Genomic DNA, 9,490 nt, shown 5'->3' on the forward strand with positions numbered 1-9,490 from the left:
ATTAATGTCACTGTCACTGTCACTATAAGTCGTCCTGCAGTAACTCACCCATCAGTGCTGCTTTTCACCGTCACAGTCTCAGTACTGGAGATAGTTGTTTTGCTGTAATGAAGCGAATATTACTTATTACATTACGATTTGATAATAATTAAAGATTATAGCATTAAATGAGGTGGTAACTTAATTAACATGAAGTTATGAGGACATTTTAAGTGCTTATTAATTACATTTTTTTGTCAACAATAATAATTTCTTCCATGAGGCCGTATTTTATTTTATTACAACAGTGATTTAATATATTGTCATTCATTATCTGTTTAAACAACAGCCTCCATATATGGGTGTCCACAGGAGGAGTTACAGTTGTTAACAAATACATTAGTAAACACTTGTATCTGCTTACAACTACATTATAGTGGGTCATAAATCATTTATTAAATGTTTATAGCACACTATATATAATGCTTAGAAATGCTAAATATGGGGAACTTAAAGTAAAGTGTTTCCAATGAGATTAGTGACTGCAAACATTACCTGTCTGTGTCATCGTCTTTGGTAAAATCGGGACTGAGCGTATCGTAGAGTTTGTCCTCAGCACTGCAGAGAAATCATTTCAACAAAGGGTAAAACGTGTGTTAACCAGTACTTAGTGTAGTGAGCTTTGGTGGATCAGGGGTCAGACAACTTTTTCGCAATTTTTCATACGGAGCGAGACCGTGTAACTTTTGCTGAACGAGTGACAGTTCCGCGACATGGCACGCTGACTTGTCCTTTATTTTCCCAGACTCTCTTGAATCAGTGGCTTGTTTTACTTTTCTGACAGTACCACCGAAATGTTTACCAGTGGCACGTTTAAACAAAGTGTAACGCTAGTGCAGATGGAGAGGAGTGATGACGGCAGTTAACTGACTTAGTAGCGGCAGTTGCGCAACGGTATCTGAAGTTAGCGAACAGTAGCCACCGTAAGCGACTGGTCATACCAGACCAAGTAAGGCTGTAGTAGCAAAACCCCCTAAGTGTATTGATTAAGTTAGGGATGTTTTTTTTTTATCACTTATGAATTAATCTTTTCTTTTCTAAGGGGGATATTCTGTTATTTGTTCTTTCAAAACTCACACAGTCTCACTTTAATGTAAAAAAAGAAACCAATATTGGTAGGATGATGTAACTTAAAAAGGTAATTTTTACATCTAGCCATGCTAATCCTGGCTCTATGGCTGTAAGGCACAGACACACACTGAAGGAGGGACCAGGCATTGCAGGACCACACTTTACACTCACACACCAGTCACACTCCCACAGGCCATTTGGGCCTTAAATTAGCCTGCATGTCTCAGTTCCCTGTGTAAGGACTCAGTGGCATTACAGTTTACAGAGGATAAAGGCTCACTGATTTGTTTTTAATTGCTCTCTGCTCTGTGGCACAAAGGAATAAGATATATTCGGCTTTGGCTCCATAGACTTGTTAGTAGGACCAATTCATTGTTAGTTTTCCTATTTGGATTGGATTTGTTGAAAATAAAAAATAAAAAAATACATGTGTATGTATAATATGATCATCATATGACTTGTCCTTTAATATTATCTATGAAGACACTGGGGTGCATTCATCTGACTAACTTGAAAATGTAAAATGTCACCTAGATGGTACACAGCCTACATTATACCCACCACCGGATGAAACTCACTCAGTGTCAGTGCTGCTTTTCACTGTCACAGTCTCAGTTGTGGAGATGGTTGTTTGGCTGTGAAGAAGAAAATATACTTCAGTACAGTTGCAACAACCTGTTAACACAACACTATAGTACAGTTTATAACTACTAATTGCCTGGGGTCAAAATCAATATAATTCATTTTCTAGACTCGATGTGTAAAAATGTCACCTGTCTGTAGGTGAGAGATCATCCTTGATGGACGAGGGGAGGAGTGTGTCATAGAGTTTGTCCTCCGCGCTGCACGGAAATACAGTAAAGAGAGGTTCAATTGTAGGTGATGTATAGATTTAAATTCTACTGTTATTCAACGACAGAGTTTTAATAATCTGAAAGTATTTTATTACTCATTGCTGGTGACAGTTGTCTCAGGCACTTTGGTCGTTCTGGTAGGTGAGAAGTTTGAGTGAAGTCTGTGTGCAAAGATGTTACAACTAGTCAGTCTCTCATTCAATCACAGACCAAGCCAACACCATGTGATCAATAAAGTCTCTTTTCCAGCACTGTAACAGTAAAGTGTGCTCACATTTTGTGCAGGAAGCTCAGCTGAGCGGAGAACATGGATGCGGTAGGTAAATTAATTTCATTTCTTTTCCTTTGCATTACACTCCTGTCATAGTGCATTTCAGAATTGGTAGCAAGGGGGGGGGGTTACTAAATTCACGTACATGCATCAGTATCAACAGCCTAAGGATGTTATATATATAAACATAACACTCACAGGGGTCTTTTTTTCTTGTAGAATGAGTACTTTTAACTTTGATACTTTAAGTACAGTTTGTTGATGATACTTCTGTGCCTTTACTTAAGTGAAATCTTGAATGCAGGATTTTACTTTTGTAACGTCGCATTTTTGTATTTTAACATTGTTGCACTGGCACTTTTACATTACTTTAAAAAAAAAAAAAAAAAAAAAAGCTTTATAGTAGCATATTTTTACCCTTTGCTTGAAGACTTGACCCGCTCAGTGAACGACTCAGTCTTGGTGGGAGATTTAATCACAGGAGATCTGCCAAATGAAAAGTCATTAATCTGATACAAAGTCAGTGTGCAATAAGACGATGCATATTAATGCTGGAGTATTTTTTTTTTTTTTTTACCTAACACTCTGGGTGGTGGTGATGGTGGTTTCAGTGATTTTGCCGTCTGTGGTGATCGTACTGGTTGTGGTGCTGAGGGAGGAGTAACAAGAAACAAAAGTTACAAAATGCTTCCTTGTGGGTTTGAAGTATTTGTTGTTATTTGTCTTCGGTTTCTCTGTAACGGTAGTCTTGGATGTGGTGGTGCTGCAGTGACGTGATGAAAACAGAGTTACACATCATATTCATTGTTTCTCTGTTGATTTTTGCAGTATGTGCAATAGGCTGGACCTTTACGTACGTGTTGGGGGTAACTGATCTCAGGCTTGAATATGCGCTGCAACAAAGGAGCAGATTATTTAGATGATTTCCTAGGAAAAAAAATCACTTAAGATATTGCACCATTATTTGTGTTATTATAAAAATGTACCTTTTGGTGTAGGATGTGGTCTTGCTGGAAGGGAGGGTGCTGCCAGCAGAAGAGAGGCATTGTTAGGCCAAAGTTCTGGTTAAAATGACTGAAAGTGCATTGACATGGATGAAGGATTGGAGCAAAAACACTCTTTGCATACTGCACCTACCTGCTTTTCAGCTCATCCTGACTTCCACTAAATCTGCAATGACAGAAATCACCATTGATGGTTCACTTCACAGTCTGCCTACTTGACATTTAAATAAAAATAATCAAATAGATTCTTCCATTGGTGTCGGTAAAAGATACCAGTATGTATATATAAATGATACCTCTTGGTGAGAGCCTGCACAGATGTTGACGTGGTTATGGTTTTGGTGGTTTTTATTTCTTCACCCTCTGAACTATGAGCAAAATGCAATAAATTACCTTAAAAGACTTTACATTAATGACTCAAATGATCATTTACATTACAGTCCTTCACCTCAGTTAAGTAAAAGCTTTCCATCATTTTTTCTTTATTTAAGGAAAAGGTCAAATGTTGGTTTTACCTCACAAGACTTTCATTGGATTTGTACCGGGTCAGAACAGATTTGCCAAAGTTTGGGTCTCGGCTGAGGGAGAGAAAAAAAAGGATCAAAAATTAATTCACTCGGACTACCGAGATGATTCATCACTGTGACACACAAAAGGAATGTAGCAGGGTGCTTTTTTAAGATGAAGGCATATTGACATGTGTTTAAGCCCGTTTATCCAAGTGGCAGAGAGTTTCCGTGATTCGGCTTTTATGATTTCCATTACTTACTCGACAGCTTCATCCTCCTCATCGGCTTTTCTGATCCAGCTGTTGTCTTTCAGGAGAGACGACTTCCTCTTGCTGTCCTCGATTGCCTGGCTGGGGCTGGTGCTCTTGGCTGCGGACACAAGAGGAGGAAAATACGAGTGTCTCCAGGTGACAAAATGTATACTGACTTAATGCAACGCAACAGAAAATTATTACATATCTAATAATTAACATTTGGCTCTGCTACTGCAATTAGATATATGTTTGGGGAAATGGGGACCTGATGTTTTGTGATTGTAAGTAGTTTCCAGGGTGTACTTTTTTTCTTGTTTGTTTAGTTTATCTTACAACTGCGACATATGTAAATTTTACGTTTTTATATACCGAAGAATTACATGGCCCACCTACACACTGGGCAAATGTACATTCTAACATTTTAATTCTTCCACATATATATATACAGTCTAATATAGGTATTATTGAAGTGTATGAGCATAAGGTGACAAATATGGCTTCTTGAATCTTGCCTCTAAAGTATTGGCACTGCATTGAATTGAAGTCTTTTTAGTATTATTATTATTATTTCACATTTCTCGGTACTTACGAGTCTGGGCTGGATACCTGCTCATTTTGTAACTTCACCTGTAAGTGTGAAAGAACAAGAAGGGAATTCATCACATAAAGAAACTACAGTATATTAGCCACTAGGTGGTACTGTGGGTGGAGACCTTCCACATGCTGTGCTGTACAGTGCCCGTTGTGTGTTGAAGTTTAACCTGAGATCAGTGCACATGCAAACTCAACCCAGAAAGTTTAGGAATCACTGCTTTTAATCTGCAGTGTCTCCGTATAATTGCTTTCCTCTTCATAAGCACTGATATGCACATTTTCATCAGGTTTGTTCTGTGAATATCACGCTGGGTTTGTCACTGTGCCTGTATCAACATAAGCCCCGCTCAGCCCCAGGTTCACTAATTAAGCACTAAACTGGTTTGTCTTGATCTGGACCCACATGAAGACACACCTACTGTCCATGACACACCTTCTCCAAACACACCACTGTCAGGAAAACGGAGGGGCGTATCAGTAAAATGCCATTGACTACTGATGATAAAGATTGTGCCCTTTGACTATGCACACTCCAGCACAAATTCTTTCGAATCAGAGGTCTGAAGGCAGCCATCTGCAGTTGTGTGGGAAGAGTGTAAATGCAACATTTGTCCAATTACCAGAAACACAATAAAACTGTCCGACGACTTCTATTTGTCCAAAAACAGAGTGTTTAGTGCTGGCTTTGTCTGTATTATGTTGGCTTGTGTGAAGTAGTTTTGTATCTCTGGTTATAATGTGTAGGACAGGCCAGTGTGACAGATGTCTTGAGTTAAAGAGCTGAAACGGAACTTGTCTTTCTGGCTATTCTCAAAAATAAAGGCAGACTCAGTAAAATCTCTGGTTTTGAGAGTTTGAGCTTTCTAAGAAAGGAATTGCTCTTGAGGATTATACAGTTATTATTTAAGTGCACGGTTCAATTCTGAACTCGCACTTGAGATATTTTCTGACTATATAATATTGTGTGGCAGATTTTTATGTGATTTGGCAACCCAAAACTTAAGTCAAGACAGTACAGGCTAGCACTTTGAAAATGCAAATTTTTAATGTTTGCTATGCACCATAAACCCTAGAGTGTGTGTATATGTGTCATTTGTATCCTGTATCTAGTGTATAAATGTCACTAAAAAAAGGACATACACTCCTCATACATATTTCTGTATGTATTGTACGTATTTTTTCAGGACCCGTCGCACCTCAGTGCAGAACACCTTGTCTCAAAGAACTCAGTACCACACAGAAAATTATCTACATATTTTTGAAAGCACATTTTCATCTAAGTCTGTATCATCAATGTACTAAAATATTAACGGAAACTAGAAAACTGTCAAAGGGATTCGAAAAGAGACTAGGTACGTACCTCCACAGAAAGCTCTGGGACTCGCTGGACGGAGTAAACTCTCACTATAGTTCGGGTCCCGACACCTGTCTATCACTCTGCAGTATTTGCAATCACACCCCTATCCCTTCTCCTTTAAATGTCAAGGGAGGAGATTCTACAGCCACCCAAGGGTGTGGCTTCAGTCAAAGAATACTTTCTCTCTCCCTCTCACACTAGCTTATCCTCTTTCCATCATCACCATTTATGCCTCATTAATTGCTCTGCTTTTTGTTTGTAAGTAGAAAAAAAAAAATGTCTTTGGGCGGGGTGCCGGAGGACCTGCAGCTCAACTTGGGTGTCAAGGAAGCAGAACTGCACAGTGGGTGTGGCATTTTGTGCTTCTCTGATTTACTATAACCTTGAACTGAATGGGAGATGATTTAATTGAGACACTATTAAATAGTAATCTCCTGTTTGAAACATTTGATCCATATTCACTGTGAAATAACGCATGTAAAACTGTAATGTGTATTGATCTTTGGTCTAGATATATGACTGACTGGCCCCTTTGAACTTAACATGAGAAAAGGGCTACCTCCAAAGCTATTACCCCGCATCCCGCTGACTTTTTAATACAATACCTGGCTAACAGTGGACTTTACACATACTGCATATGCTAATAAAAGTACTGGAAGGTAAGGGGCTTTCAATTTGATTTTCACTCTCGGGTTATATGTTTTGCTGAGATCCGATAAATATCACAGTATCTGAGATGAGTACTTAAACTTGAACAGTGTAGTCAGAGAGAAACTTAAACACACTGGTAATAAAAAGGGCACCCAACACACCGCTGTCTGCTGATGCCGTACCAGGTCCCAACCACATCCTTAAATTTGAATGAAATCTCTCCAGAATGACATTTAATATCATGTATAATTATACTGATTAAGAGCAAGCCATCTGCAGTGCCCTCCAAAGAGAAGTACCTGAGTTGCTTCAGGTGAGAGTTATAGGAGATAAGAGGTTAGCTGATAAACAGAGGAACGCACATTAAATCAGGCTTTAACTACAAATGTATTGATGTTACTATGAGCTTTATTACTGGGAGTGCTACCTTTTGGGCGATCAAAGGTATGAAAAGTGCATAGCATGCTGGGGTGTGACAACTAGATGGTGATAGTTGAAACACTCCTAGTCATGATGACAGCGCGACAGGAATGAAGACTGCCCTGAAATGGCCAAACTACTTGGAAAAATGTCAACAGGCCACGGCACATTTTTAATAGGAATTAATTTCAATATAAACAAGCACGGCCAAGTATCACGTTTTAAAGGAAACTCTATACATTCAGTTACTTGCTCAGCTAAATTAAGGCATATAAATGAACTTAAAGTGACAAAATAAGCACAATCAACCCCAAATGTAGCATATTGGTATTATTGTCATTCATTCATTTATTAGCCAACAATAATCTCCCGCTCTCTTTTCTGTATGGCTTTATAAATTCAAGTGGAAATCACTGACACTAGGTGGCGCTAGAGCTGTGATGGATGAAATGACAATACCGGTTGTGCAGCTCTGTTAAAATAAATAAATAAAACAAGTTGCTCAAAGCAACTACTGTTATTCAGTCAAAGTAGCAGATTTTAGTGAAACCTGTTCTCTTATGGTGACTGAAACTGATAGCCATGAGTATGATTTTGAACTGAAACAGATTAAGAGCTGTCATGACGGGGCAACTGATGACACACTTTCATATCATTCCAACAACCTGTCTAGACTTTTATACCGGCCCTGGTTCCTGATTTGTTTGTGGCAACTGGATTTCATCCCTGCCAGTTCAGCTCATATTTGTCGCCTGACCTATGGCATCATCTTGGCCTAGATATCCTGTCCCTCCTCCCTCCATTCGTCTTGTAACTGGACAGAGCCGAGACCGCCAGGGGTTGCGCGTGCAGCCTCTGTGTCTTCACGTTACTCAATTAAACGCCAAATCGTTCTCTTTTTATAACCTACTACCTAAAGCACATTAAGGACGGGGGGCAATGAATGTCAGCTGTTTGTGAACTAGTCAGTTATGGTGCTTTTACAGTAGATTATTACAATACACTTCAACTAAGTTCCTTTTCAATTATAGTATTTCATACTGAAACCCTAATAGCACAACCCCTCAGTTTTATGTTTATACATTCTTCTGCTCAGAGTCAGTTGTCGTCCCTGATGCATGCTGGTACTCTGATACTGTGCGTGATAATCTCCGAATGCTTCCTGGGTTGCTATGAGAGGAGACTGTAGACCGACCCCTCTCTTGTCATTGGGCTATTGGAATACCTCGCAGCCAATAAAGCACCGCTGGGGCCTGTGCAAATCTCTGTCTCTCTCTCTCTCTCTCTCTCAATGAATATACATGCGCATCCACACGTACATACCTTTTATACCACCTTTTTAAAAAAGATGACATTAGATTTCAATTTGACCGCAGGTCGATCCAATAGAATAAAGCATTTGGAAAATGTACTTGCTCAATACATGTTCATACGTGTACTCAGTCAGACATACAGTACCTGTATAATTGACATATTATTTACACTTCTGTGAATCCTACACTGCCTGCAGCTTTTTTCAATTTCCACCTTTGCTTTGCAGTGTGTTTTGGCCTTTACTGCAGTTTTGACTGATGTTACCCAACGCACAGTATCTCCCAATTTCCTCCTGCAGTATTTTTGTGCTCCCTCTGCCCCCCTCTCTCACCCCTGTCACTAGGAGAATGAAAATGCACGCATTGCCATCATCATAATCGGCATGTCGCATTACCGAGGCACTACAGTATTCCCATGCCATTTGAATTTTAGGCAGAAATAAACAAAATGAATTTGTTATCTCGCTGAGTGCAAGCCTCATAATCTATGTTAAGGAAAAGGTGCATCAATTGCAGTGGGTAGATAGGGGCTATGTAGTATTCGGCTAGGGCCTGCTCAGTGAAGACCACTGTATCCCTGTGCAAACTAATGAGTTGTTTAAGAAGGCATGTCTGAGATCACGGGGCAACATTTCACAGTAACTCAGTGGTCACTGGAGAAGGAAGTAGGATACAAAAACCGAACATTACTCCAGGCAGCTGTTATTGGAACAGAATTAAATGGACTGTAACTGATTGTGGCAGAGAAGAAATTGTGAAGTGTAAAATCAAGTCAGTCTTAACATAATGCAACACTGTTTTTAAAGATCACACCAGAGCTTCAGGGTTTTTTTTTTTTTTTTTTTTGTGGGCAACAAAAGAATTTAATAGCTTTTAATAGTATCTCAGTGTTCCAATTTTAGATCAAACTGGGAGGGGCTCTGGTTGGACCTCTGCAAATTAAATGTCCAGATTCTAACTGTGCACAGTGTGGAAAATAACCAAATTGCTCCATCTAATGCTCTGTGGCGCTATCTTCCACCTCCACGAGTGCCGATATGTGTTTAAAAAATTCAACTATACATCAGAATAGTTGTCTACAGGGAGGTCATTGTTCAAATAAATCAGCGATAGCATCGCTCGGTTTGGTCGTATGAAAATATCCCGGCATGCT

At 39.3% G+C, this 9,490-nt stretch overlaps 1 long non-coding RNA gene across 1 annotated transcript; it reads right to left on the reverse strand.

Moving 5' to 3' along the window:
• Positions 1–59: 59 nt before the first annotated feature.
• Positions 60–1,734, reverse strand: LOC120801460. The gene is made up of 3 exons (XR_005709103.1): positions 1,689–1,734; positions 535–597; positions 60–102 (listed from the first exon to the last, which is right to left on the reverse strand). It is a non-coding gene; the product is annotated as an uncharacterized LOC120801460 (long non-coding RNA).
• Between the last annotated feature and the right edge of the window lie 7,756 nt (positions 1,735–9,490).

The sequence above is a fragment of the Xiphias gladius genome, chromosome 16 (assembly GCF_016859285.1).
Source record: "Xiphias gladius isolate SHS-SW01 ecotype Sanya breed wild chromosome 16, ASM1685928v1, whole genome shotgun sequence".
In the NCBI taxonomy this organism is placed as follows: Eukaryota; Metazoa; Chordata; class Actinopteri; order Istiophoriformes; family Xiphiidae; genus Xiphias; species Xiphias gladius.